This window comes from Echeneis naucrates, chromosome 3 (assembly GCF_900963305.1).
Source record: "Echeneis naucrates chromosome 3, fEcheNa1.1, whole genome shotgun sequence".
Taxonomy (NCBI): domain Eukaryota; kingdom Metazoa; phylum Chordata; class Actinopteri; order Carangiformes; family Echeneidae; genus Echeneis; species Echeneis naucrates.
Window position 1 is genome coordinate 16,217,800 of NC_042513.1, and position 13,922 is coordinate 16,231,721.

Below are 13,922 nucleotides of genomic sequence, written 5' to 3' on the forward strand. Positions count from 1 at the left end.
TTTACTGTAAATGATTCAAGTGACAGCAACTACCATCAACAACTGGAATCAAAACCCCACATTGTTCACTTTCCTCTCTTAAGCTATATTAAACATTATTATTATTATTAGGGGTGGGAATCTTTTACTATCTCATGAATTGATTTGATTCCAATTTTTGGGGCTACAATTCGATCCAAAATCGATTTACGATTCAAAACGAAATGATTTCTGCTTCAAACTTAAGGTGTGCAAAGATCCTCATGATCTATTCCAGTCTGCTTTGCAAGACAGAATGACAAATGGAGACAAATGGAAAGTGTCTTCTTTCACATTTATTAAGTTTGAAACATTTTTCCACGCTTAGATGGAAATGTGCCATAAAAGTGTCTATAAAATCCGCAATCATGAAAAAACTGAATTAATTACGAACACGGAATAACATGGAACTGGCTGACATTTTACGTTAATGTTTTTTTGTTGTTTTTTTTCCTGGAATAAAAAGGAACCTAGACCGGACCAGACCAGACTAGACTGGTGACGGGACTTCCCCTGAGTCTAGACCAGACCAGAGACCGGACCGATCCAGAGACTACAGACTAGATGAGACATGAGACTGGACAAAGAATAAAGACTAGACAAGACACAGGGCCCCCCCTTCCGGAGACTAACCCTTCCCCCACCACCAAAAAAAAAAAAAAGACTTAGAACAAACCACTCCAGAGATGTGAGACCAGACCAGACCAGACTAGAAGTGGACCCCTCCACAGAATTTAGGTAAAAGGCTCTAGGTAAAAACCAAAATGAATCCAAATCATTGCCTTCAATGATGACGGGGCCAGTTACAGACCAATAACTTGTTATGATTTCAACATTTCATTTGCAAGAAGTCCAATAAGTGTTTTTATTCATTCCTTGTTATTGTTCATTAGTACGTATTCACCTCCAAAGCTTCCTGCTTTTAGGTAATACACATTCCTGGGATAACTTCATTGGGCCTTTGGAAGCGTTCATTTGCTGCAATAAACACTCCACATTAATCTTTCAACAGATTAACACATGCTGAGGGGTTTTTCATCCTTCACTAATTGTTTAAGTGTTACCTTTAACCTTCAAGCAAACATTGTGCCAATTACTCTTCAGATAATGGTTTGTCAACTTCCACACAGGAACAGGGCAGGGCCATTGACCCTGATAAAGCCCTGTGAACCTTTTCTACAAAGGCTGTGAAAATCATTGCGCCTCTAATTACAGTTTTAACGCAACTAATGAACAGCCTCCCTTTTACTGCCTACTTGTTTAAGGAATAAACGAAATTAAAACTGCTGAAGGTTAATCATGCTGTCTTTGCAGCACCAGGTTGTTTCCAGTGCAAAATAGCACAGAGTAATTGGCAGCCCTTTCATCCCTCCTCCTCATTAAAGACCACAGGCTCATCTCTAATTGTGCTGACCCCAACGTGACCTCCACTCCAGTTACTCCAGCAGCCAATCAATGAGGCTTCAAGCTGATGGCAACCCAGCATGCAACACAGGGTAACCCTCCTCAATCTTCTACAAGTGGAATAAAAGAGCCAGCGTCTCCGATTTGCGCAGGAGCAAACATGCGTTTGGTTCTAAAGACTGAGAGGCTGATTCTAGTTATCAGTGTAGAAACAGCCACGGTGAGATCTTTTTGCTGCAAGATGAAAGTCTCTGTTTTTGCGACTGTTTGCAAAACTGTTAAGGACTGATCGCGCAGATTATACTCTTTTTTTCGCGGCTTTGCTCTCCCCGCAGCCTGGCTCATCTCCTCACTCTCTTCCACTTCCCTTTTTGGCCGATTTCATCTGTTTTTCTCCAGCAGCTGATTTGCATCGTAGCCATCAGCAGGGAGTGATCGCTCAAGGCATAATGAGGCGGACTGATAGAAGATTCTTCCTCCTCCCACGGCAAGCCTGGACATTCTTTGAAGTTGTTATAAATTGAGTTTTTTCTCAAGTTCTTGGGGGGAACATATTCACGGTAAACAGCTAGGCTATGTGGTGGACCAGCTCCCTATGGGAGAAGGAGTGAAATCAGGCTTGTTTACTGGTGTTTAACCTTTCCCTGATTATAGAGCGACCCTCCCCACATGCCCAGCCATGAAAAAGAGTTTTCTTTGATGTAGCGAAAACGAATGACAATTTATGTGAAAGCATAATGGAGCTGCAGCAACTTAAAAGCACCAACCAAGGAAATTAGCATTTTCTTATGCAAATTATGCTCTAGCACAATGAAGCAGAAGTACACACGTAACAACTGGTGGCAGAAGCTGCAACTGAGTCTCCTTGTAAATCCACCCAATGACAAAACTGACATCCAGTTCAGCTCAGTGTTACAATTTTTCACTCTATCTTTTCAGTGGGTCATTCAGACAAGAACTTTTATAGCAGAACAGTGACAAGGAAACCAAGTCCCGCTGTTGTCTGCTGCCAGACACGGCAGGAGCACGCTTTGATTAATTCGCCTACAGACAGACAGGCCAGCCTCTAGTATCATGCAGCCTGAGTATCGACGCTGGCCTCTGTCATTTTGCAGGTCACTGAGCTAATGAGTTTTGCCTGAAATGTAATAATTAAAGTCATCTTGCCTCACCACCAGCCTAGCCATTTAATGCCAGGCTGAAGGCCAGGCAGATTAGATGGCTCAAACTGTCATCTGCCCACACCAGCCGACTCCTGCAATCAGCCAGCAAACTCAGAGCTCATGTTACTGTGTGAAGTATAAAGAGCAGGAAAAATACCATGTGAGAATGTGTGTGTGCATGAAAATCGCATAGAGTACAAAAAATAATAAATGTATTCTTCCAAAAAGTTTAATAAGTTTGTGAATTTCACACACTAGCTTGTAGCTCCAGGCCCATAGTCATCAACCCCCTTGTCTCCTGGACATTGCACTGTTACTCACGATCTCACAGCCTAGTAAAAAATCCAAGACAGCAGTCTGTTCATTTAATTACTGGCCCACTGTGATGTCATTTCATTATTGTGTTGCTTTTATGACACTGGGATAAGATTTTCCTGTCTCAACACAGAGACACTGATGTCATGCTTGCAACACAGATTGAAACACAAGCTGCCCTGTAAAATATGCCTCCCCTTCCCCATGTCCTGTTCTTTTCATAAAAAAAAAAAAAAAAAACACTAATTGGTCTTCAACTGAGCTTTCAAAACTTGCACAATGCTTTCTGCTCTGCTATTGGCACATTTTCCTGCAAAGCTTAACGGTGAGTCGTGGTGATTTATGAAGAGGTGGAGTGACTTTGGGTAAATGTCCCAATTCCAAACTGTAATTACGTAGCATGTACATTATAATATTTATAAGAGGCAAAAGAGGCCACAGTCCTACTTTGCAAATAAAGGAACATCCAAATGCAACTGCTACAAAACATGTCAACTGCCCTCAAACACACTCATATGCAAACACTAATCTGACTTTGATGTTTCTATCCCTTCTACTATACACCTTTTGGTGGGCAGGCAGCATTCCTGACCAAGACCTTACTGCCTACAGTACCAGTGTCATGTATACTGACAATAAAAGGGATCAGTCAAATAATAAATGAAAGTATTATTCCAGAAAAATCAGTAAAACCTCTGACCAAAGCAGTTCCTCTTCTAAAATCTATCATTATGATACAAGTTAAACTAAATCAAAGAAGCACTAAAGTTTTGGGCCTAATTTTTCCCAAGGCCAATGTTATATAACTCACTTTTGAAGCATTTCTTCATGTTGGAATTGGATAAGGCATTTCCCCTCACATGCTTATGGAGACCAGACCGGGATCAAACTTACTGTGCCTGTCCAGCTTTGAATATTAAACACAGTGGAGGAGAGAGGAGGCTGTATTGGTCATGCAAACTAGGCATTTGTCCTCAGTATGGTTTCTTATCCAGTTTAACAATTTTGCTGCAGATCCAAATTGCCTTTTAGAGGAGGCTAGCATCACCTTTTCGGGAAATCTAGGCACTGTTGATATTGTTGGTAATGATCACCTTTTCCATCTTGTGAAGACTGACTTCAAGTTCTGCAGGAATAGATTTGCTGTAAGTCTGTTCTGTTTTGACAAACACCTTCATATCGAACCATTGAGGTTTATATGATTATGTCTGGGCCACTTTTTTTTTGGGTTTGGGCCACAAAAACTGTCCATACAGTCTGTGCCATTCACAAGGACAGTGCTATATGAGTATTTGATCTATGTATGGACAGATGTTCGTACATTATACATTCATGGTAGCTCTAATCCATATTCTGCTTTACAATTTATTTTCCTCTAAATGGAGCCATCATTTAAAAACCGAGCATCATTTTGTATTGAAGACTGAGACCAAGACTGAGATTATAAACTCATTCAATAAATATTTACTGAGCTAATAAATCAAAGGAGAAATAGGTACATTTTAACAATGACAGATACAATTTGACTTCTGACCAGTGGAGCTAACCTTTGATAGTCATTAGAAAGATTGAAGGTTTAAGGCTTGTCATCATTGGCTCCAGTTTTCAGGCCCAGATTCTGTGTCCCCTTTCTATGGTGAGGACAGCGGTGTTAACCACCCTGTCCTGACTGTCGATATGTGTGTCTCTGATTACATCTGTAGTTGGGGAAAAAAAACCAAAAAACATTTTGATGCTTCTGGCAAGCAGCCACAACGTGAAAGGAAGATATGATGCCACTGCCAAGCAACCAAATGAAACAGACTTGTTATCTTGACCAAAATAACAGATTTCACTTGGTTTGAGAATTGCATTTTGGGGAACATTTGTGTAAGTACGACAAAATATACCATACAGGCCTGGTCATTTGTACACATTTTGAAGTGGAAAAGTTTCCCATCATAGCTGAGGTGGTGGTTAAGTTTGGTAGCTGCAGAATCATATCCAACAGTCCAATCATACAGCAATCTGCAACCATCTTTTCCTCCCGCCTGCTCACTGCAGAGCCCCAGAACTCCATGGCTGAGAAATATCTATCGCCTGAGCCAAATCTTTTGATCTCTAAATGATATTATAATGAATGCTTTAACATTTGTGTTTGTTCCTGCTCTCATTGAAATTCTGTGCTTTCAGCAAAGTAATGTCTTCCTTTTAATGTTGTGAAGAGATGGTAAGTAGATCTGAGGCCTCTATCCTGAAGGTCCTCCAGGCAATCTCATATCCCCCCACCAATGACTCCCTCTAACACTCATATAAAAACATCTTCCAACACTACCATCTCTCTTTGAGATTACTGGGTAAACAGTGGACTCTTTTTCAAGTTAGAATATGTACTACAGGACAAGTAGAGTTCAGTTGGAGACATTATACAACCGCTTCCAGGTGCATTCATCCTGTATCGATCTCACATTACTTCTGTATATAGAAGAAATAAAAATTGCTCCTTGTGAAGTGGCCCTTAAGACAGGAAGACTACAAATAACGTGTGCCACTTACCCGCTTTATGTTGACATATTGGATATTTTAGTTTAAGTGACGCAAAAATCAAAGCTTTGACGTATTTGAAAAGGCTGAATGTATTAAGGACATCCTTGAAGCAGCAACTAGAAACTTAAAGTTTAGCCTTGAATTTGTAGTGGATGGCACTAAAGATGAATGTTTCCCCTGATCAATAGCAAATCAGAAAATCAGGGTAGACTGTGATTTCATATAAATATCAAAGTTTTCTTCAACGTTACACTTCATTATGACAATGAACATTTAGATTAGCAGTTAGGGGTTTCTATCACTCTTAGATGAAGATACGCTTCATGTTCAGCAGTGTGATTGGACTCCAAGGGATTAAACATATTGGTTGTGTCACTTCTGAGAAGACACAATCAGGAGGTAAGGCAAGTGCCTGCATTTTTTTTTCCCCCAAAAGTCTCTAACAGTTTACAGTTTACAAATTAACACGGAACTCACAGTTTTGTCAAAAGGCTGCATGTAAGCGCCTTGAAAACTCTAAAGCAGTCAACATCAGACAAAGGTAGCAAAAGACATGCAAGACTAAAACATTAGTGTTTGGCTAATCATATCGCTTACTTAGGTTATAGTCAACACAGATTAATGTTAGTTCCATAGGTTGAGGACAAGTGATTGAACACCTAGAAGATTTTATTCAGGGGACAGTTCACAAAGCCGTTGGGCAAAGAAGTATGAATTGTTTTTATCTGACTTTATTCATTCAGCTTTTATCCACAGCCACTTACAAGTACATCATAAAAGCTTCACTGCAGCTACTTCTCTACTAATTGTCCAACCGAGCCCGACAGCAAATGTTGGCAAAATGCCGTAGAGTATCCATCCTGTAAACCGGCTCCAGACACTTCTACAGAACCAAAACATGAAGCTGAGCTTAACCGTCTTAATTTGCTGCCAGTTGTTTAACCGATGACTTTCCGTGTCACCCGGGATTAGGGTGTATATTTGCAGAGATATGTGAGATCACACTGAGAGCCTCTGCTGGAAACGAGCATCAGACTGAGCAGTCAGGCTGAGGCAGAACGAGCTGGCGTCAGTTTGTGGTCAGCAAAGCAACAATAACCAACAATTAGCCAACAGTTACTCATGACAAGCATATCTAAGGTGAGAAAACGCAAGACCAGAGATAATGTGTACTTCTAGTTCTAATGATAACACTACCACTACAGAGGTATAAACTCATGCTTATGTCAAAGCACAAACCAAAGATTGGATTTAAAGCTACAGTACGTGAGCTTTTTCACTTTCTTTTTGTTGGAACACGTACCACAACACATCTTAATTTGAGTTAGATGGTTAATGAAGAGCAATGTGTCTTTATAATAATTTCATGATTTCACAACCTCCTAGTGCCAGTTAAACATACTGCACTGGAGTGTGAAGTTGGAGGAGTAACCTCGTCCTCAACTCAGTGTGGAGTGAGACCGTTGTCATGTGCTGCCAGCACATTAATGAAGTGTTGGCACCATTAGGAACCATGTCAGGACTGTGAGCCGACCAAAACCACTTTCTGGTCTGGACCCTGTCTCTGCAAATTGACGCTGAGTTTAATTAAGCCAAGTCACGCTGCCAATGACCCAATATTACTATTTAAGTTGGCAGAGCTGAGGAAAGGCTATTTACTGGGAGCAACAAAGGCAGTTTTATGGAACTGCAGGAAAGTAGATTGCAAGGCTAATATTTGGAAATTGTTTTATTTGATTTCTGTATTTACTGAGTGTAATTTCTGAGCTCCTCTGCGGCAAATATAGCATCAAACGTGCGGGTGTGTGGCCCAGCGGTCGGACGGCAGACAGCCAGAGGTTTGGCTGGTTTGGAAGGACCAGCTCAGACCTGATTACTGAGGCAACCCTGCAGGAAGAGGTCTCACATCGAGTAGATTAGGATCTCTTCCAGAAACCACAGCAAGAGGAGAGGAGAGGTATCAAAGCTTCTAGAAGGTTTCACTCCATATAATCAACACAAGCTAAATATTGGCTCTATATAAAAATAAACATAAAACATATTTTGTATTTCCTCTGATCCCTCAAAACTGTTTGCAAAAACCGAATCCTAGAAACCAGAGCAGACTCTTTTCTTCAGGTAAAAAGAAAAAAAAAAGTGTCCTGGTTGGAAAGGATGTCTTTCATTCTGGAGGTCAAATGAGGGCAGTGACTCCCATTATAAAGAGCACTTCTCCCATTCAGAAGTGCTTTTCTCCTCACACAGGCATAAGTGTCACCATCAGTAATGAATGAAGCCATCACTCGATGTGATGGAACCACATGTGTCAATACAATATCACAAATGCTGTGATCCCCTTTCATGTAGTTGCAGCAGAAAGAAAAAGGGAGCTTCAGCATATTAGGTAAAACTTTTTTGACAAAACTAAAAGGAGGCTGTGCTGCTCGACCATCACATTGGTCTGGATGTTATCATCTGTGCAGACAGGTAACAAGTCTGCAAAGCAGGAAGAGTCAGCTAAACCTCTCGTCTTTTCTACTACTTGTGACACAGCATGTGGTTTGTTTAGCCAGCAGTGGCCATAGCTCATCACAGCAGAAGAGCATTGCATTGGTCCACAGAGAAACAGCCTCCGTTAGCTTGGGCCCAGTAGGGCAGGCCATGTAACTGACTACAACAAAAGTAAGTCAGTCAGTCAGTCATGGAGGGATCTGGAAATAGCCTCTCTATAAAATACACACAGTGTAGCCTCTATTTCTACAGTGCGTGGTGCAAAAAGAGAAGTCTGTCCTTCAGAAGTGTTGCTATTTCTGTTTACCACAGGGCCCCAAATATTCTATCATTAGGGAAACTAGGAGGGAGAGGAAATGCCACTGGGAAGCACACAGGCACCGTACAGCCGCACAAACCAACCTAACTGTAAGGGTTGTGCTTAAAGAGGTCAAAGACTGCCATGTTACTGGGAACATATTTTATTACTACAATGCATGTCCATTCAAACCTGTCACAAGTTATTTTTCTCATTTTTTGAGAGATTTAATTTGCCAAATCTCCTTTCTTACTGCTCACCCTCTTGGACAGGATGCATGACCACTGTAAACAGTGTACAGTGTGAAAAACAAAACACTGAACAGTGTACTGAGCCCAGAAAAGTGAAACACCAAACATCAAGACATTGACAGAATCAAACCGCACAACCATGGCAAAAAATAAAAACAACACAAAACTGATTGCAGGTGGAATCTGTGTAGCTGGTAAATGATTATATTTGGAAAAAGTACATCCAATGCTGGTCTTCACATTGGAGTAGATGGGATAGGTGGCTATGTAGTGCAGTTAACTTGATGGATGGACTAGCTAATCTTTCACACTGTAGGGGACACCTTTTCCTCCTCTCCATATTTTTATGTTTCTTTGTATTTCTCTCTCTGTCTGGATATAGTCTTATATGATCTTTTGTAAATCTACTGCCAATATGGATAAAGTTCAATCCAGAGCTACCCTTTTTCAGCAGCCTGTGTTAAAACCAGAAGAAGTTTCTATCTGAGGGAGAGCAGACATTCAGCACAACTGAAATTCACAATTATGTCCTGAATTATACAATTACCCAACTCTGCAGAGGGCTTTTATGTTCAGTAAACGGGTACAATAAGTGGAATTGTGATGTCTTACCTGGCTGAGTCAAAGGAGGGAGAGATTGCACAACCTGAAATTGATTTAGAGAGATTTCGATTTCGCTACTTGATATTCACTACAGCTTGCCTGGCCACCAGGGCCAACAAAACTCATTATCTTGGGTTACTAAAGTGAAGTAGCAATCTTTCATCCAGAGCAATATCAACAAAACAAACACAAATACAGAACTTGTTTGATTTCTGAGGTTACCACATTTATTTATTTATTTAATGGTAATGACAACAATGACAATTAATGACATTAATTTTATTACTCCCTTTACTTTAAATACGCTAAATGTGCTAAACCTCATCAACTGACAGGAATCACCACATAACTTCAGTAATATGTTAAACTCATGTCAGAAGCCCTTTGCCCCATCACTACCCACAAAGTCAAATGCTTGCCAAAATATCAACTGCATTTGAGTAAATGGGAAATGGCCTGAGCAATGTTTCCAGATACATCACATCAGGACAAAGTGAAGATTTAATTCTGAAGGCACAATATCAGACGTGGAGCCAGCCATGGTTAAGTATCTCCAGTTTTAGAGGGTGTTCTGTTTCCTATTGACGGACAGACAGAAATGTTTACTCATGTTTAAGTTATTTTCTACTATTTTATCCAAATTCTCACAATCATGTTACTGGCTTTAATATGCAGCATAATTTATTCTTCCTCTATTCTTCTTCTATTGATTCCAAGTGATGCGGGTTGGGTCCTTTTCTGTCCCATCTTATTTTCTGAATAGGCAGAAAAAATTTTGAAGGCAAGTTATGTCATTTTAAATGTAGAAAGAAGAAATATAAAAGTGATCTTCCCACAAAATGTGCCCTACAATTCATTGAAATGCATACTATTTCAGTGACATTAACTCCTAATACGTTTATCACGAAGTGTTTTAATCTTGGATGACGGTAAGGCTATCCAGATTATCTGGAGACCCATAAAACCAGATCATGAATAAATATATTCACATAGTGCATAACATTTTTGTTTTACCTTCCATTGAACTATGTGAGTTAGTATAAGTAGCAAAGTTAGCAATGTAGTATCAACTTTTGAGTTGACATCATTAGCATGTTAACAAACACTGAACTCCTCCCATGTACAGCAACATGAGTATCCATTTTAAGTATTTTAGGTCCTTGTCACCGAGCAGCTACTGGCTAACTGTGTCTGTCTGCCATTTGATGCTGGGCAGGTACGTAGTTTTAAAGCAGCATATGCTCCTGGGGCTTTTTTCGCGACATGCCCTGCCTCTCCCGTAGCTCCACCCAGGCTCTTCATAATTACCCCTTTTACGCCTTTTGTAATCTCAATATGGTGTCCATGTTTTTATATATATATATATATATATATATTTATCAACGTTGTGGGTTTTGCTTGTTTTAGAGGTGTTTTGCTGGTCTTATTTGGGTCATCGGTGAAGTAGTGTGTGCCGCTTTGGGTCACTCAGGATAGGCTGTAGAATGTAGTGTGCAATGGGATGGAGATTTATTTTTATTTTTTTACAAAAAACTGTTACTTCCTGCAGGAGAAACCTGTGCTGACTTAAAGGAGGCAAGAATGAATCAATTGAAGTTACTATATGTGCATGATTATACTGTACAAACAGTCGTGATCCATTGTTAATAGAACAAATCTAAGAAATAGTCACAGCTACTTTAGGCTAGCCCAGCAGTGCTGAGTGCTAAACAGTGTTGAGCGTTTCACCACAGCCTGAGAAATTAAGATATCTTCTAATATACTATTCAGTGACTAGTTTGGGACAAATTACTTTTCACTTAATTATGCCCCATCTCTGACTATGGCTTATTACTGTATAGATGCATCTTAGCTTTAATGCCAGGCACTAAAATCTAGAAGAGATGTTTATTTATTTATTCCACATCAGACAAAATCAGCATGTGTAGCTTGGTAGGAGTTAACTGAGTGGAGATAGCAGAGTTCTTCCTTCCCATATGCTCCCTGTGGTCTCAGCAGTCTGACAGGGTGACAGTGTAACCATGACCTGATTACCTGTCCCCTGAAGCCTGTAATCACTAAAGCCACCAGACAGGCGCTGTCGGTCCACTGACAGAGAGGATAATTGAAGGTGATGCTACATGCTGCTGGCCCAGCTAATGAAATATGGAAACAAAGAGCAGGGACAATGCAGTGGGGCATCACAGATGCCAAAATTGCAGAGCAGAAAATATTCTGTGGCAGCATGGTGGCATAGTGGTAAGTGCTGTTGCCAGACAACAAGAAGGTTGCAGGTTCAGTTCTTGGGCCTGAGGTCTTTCTGTGCGCAGTTTGCACGTCCTCCCTGTGCCTGCGTGAGTTTCCCTCCTAATTCGACAGCAACATCGTAAACATTTCAAATTTTCGCCAGAGATCTTTTATGTAGAAGCCTGATGTCTGCCATCCCCATCGACGGTCAGGCTTTTCCTTTACGCATGTTCGTAAAACTCAGGAGGGTGTTGTTATTGCAGATGAGTGATAAATAGTTGTCCTTCTGGCACCATAGTTTGTCTTGATAAAAAATAAATAAATAAATAAATAAAATTAAAAAATCTTTCATCAGGGATATCATCCGTTACATTCTGATGGGACTTGATGGGCATACTGGCTAACAGACTTGTCATACAGCAACAAACCTCCAGACAAATATGTCTGTCAACATGTCGATGTTGCTCCGAACAGATCAATATTCATGACTCAACATCTTGTTAAATAAATACAGATTTGAAAAACGTCAGAGTTTGGATATGTCTATGAACTATGAGTTGTGAGGCTCAAAACTCAAGCAAAAACAGCATGAATTAAATCAATAAAGCAGTTCATTCAAAAACATCAGCTTTTTGAGGTTCATCCAGTCCATGCCAGGTTAAACAAGCAAAGAGGATCATTGCCACAATGCCTTTAAACAGAGCTCTCTGGCAGAGAGAGATCTTCTGTGGGAGCCCAGTCATCTTGCATTAAGTCAAAGGACATTAAAAAATGCTAAAACGGTAAAAACTATAAAAATATATTTCGGAATCCATGCTCCCACATCAGCAGTTTTAATTTCCCACCCTGACGCTTATTACATATCTTTACATGTTGTCTTAATGAGCTCTCTGCTTAATGAACTAACACAGCAGTGTAAAATAATGTTGGGAGCATGGGCCTTTCTTATTTCCATTATATTTGGTGGTATCTTATCTTTGCAAAAGGATAAAAGGTCCCATGGATAATTGAAAAGAATATTTTTCCCAGTCTTCCATGTCTAGTCATTATTCTCAATTTTGGTAAAGTTAGATCATCACATCAGGTATACTACTACAGCTAAACCAATATAATTTATCGAAAAATGCATACGCAGTATACCGGGTTATAGCTTGCTGCAGAACAGTGCAGCGCAGAAATATGAAATCTGACTACATTTGAGGTTGATTATTTAATTTGTCCAACAGATTGCACTGACAAGTTCAATTTGCAACTGTAAAACGTCCTGTTTAATATGGATCTTGGTCAAAAAAGCAGCCTAGAGTAGTCGTAGTTCAGGAAATCAATATGTTTGCACTTATGACAGAAATTGAATCCAGAAGTGGTATTGAATTTGTTGAAAATGGCAATAGTTTTGAGTGAATTACTACAATTGTTGTGTTTTCGTTTGGCATCGCTGGGTAAAGGAAGAATTTCCTCTGCTCTCAGTTGTGGTTTGTTGGCAGTAGCTGGTGGTAGTGATTGTTACTTGACCAGAGATTTGGCTCAAAAGGTTAGAAAACTGACTGAGCTGGACAACTAGCTGATTAGCAAGCTAACTTCAGCTGAAGAAAGCATACGGCAGAGCTCACAATGTTGGATTTCCACGTCTGGTAAAATATATCTATTAGTTTAATATTATTATTATTATTATAAATGTTTATTTATTTCACTTTACGTCACAGTTTTTAGCTTTTTTTTTTTTTTTGCTCTGGTGCAACCTCTAGCTACAGTTAGCGCCTATTAGCCCATGCTAGCTAATGTTAGCGAGTCACTTGTGTTACCTGTGTAATTGATATCACCGAGGTAGTTTGCTGATTTAGTTTTAAGTTGATTATTTAATCTTTTACATGGTTGTATTTTGTTGATTCATCGAAAACCAGTAAATTACTACATTTCCATCTTGTCTCCCACCAAAGCTTTGCCTTCATTGTGTCTAAGTCACCCAGCTGTTTTCGCCACTCACGCCTGGCTGTTCACGCGCTGCAGCACACATTACACAGTGAGACATCATGGTTTAAGTGTTACTTTCCCTTTCTGGTCTTGTTCACTTGGTGGTTTTTTTGTTTGTTTGTTTTTTTTTGTTTTTTTTTTGTTTGTTCTTGTTCATTTCTTCGGGAGCACCAAACTGAGGGACTTCCTCAGGTGAAGTGCTGCAGGGCATGTTTGGTTTTGTGGAGCAGCCTGACGGATGCTAGCTCCGCTCCCATGCAGCCTGTGATGCTGCTGACTGTAATCCTCTTATTAGCCGACACACAAATACAAACAGGCTGTGGCTCCATTCAAAGACACGGTGTGAAGTGCATCTCTGCGTACAGACAGAGTTTTGTACAGTACACGTACTGAACTCACACAGACTCACTACCACGGCGAACTGCCCTCGATGGGCGGATTGGGACTGAAGTGGAAACAGTTCATCTACTGTCACACAACGCCGAGTGAAGGAAACACAGCGGACACACAGTAAACACACGTCCTCACATCATAACACACACGTGTCTGCTGCACTTACCCACCGCCTGCCCTCCGCGCCTCTGAAACACACACTTTATTTCTTATCCAAGTGTCTCCGGCGGACACACACAGACACACACTCAGCCTCGTCCTCTG

At 40.4% G+C, this 13,922-nt stretch overlaps 1 protein-coding gene across 2 annotated transcripts in view; it reads right to left on the reverse strand.

Moving 5' to 3' along the window:
* The window catches only part of LOC115041340 (myocyte-specific enhancer factor 2A-like), a 39,733-nt gene extending 25,811 nt beyond the window's left edge, over positions 1–13,922 (reverse strand). For both annotated transcript variants that reach the window (XM_029498731.1, XM_029498730.1), the window contains exon 1: positions 13,825–13,922. The gene's annotated coding sequence lies outside the window, so the exon portion shown is untranslated. The remainder of the gene's footprint in view (positions 1–13,824) is intronic.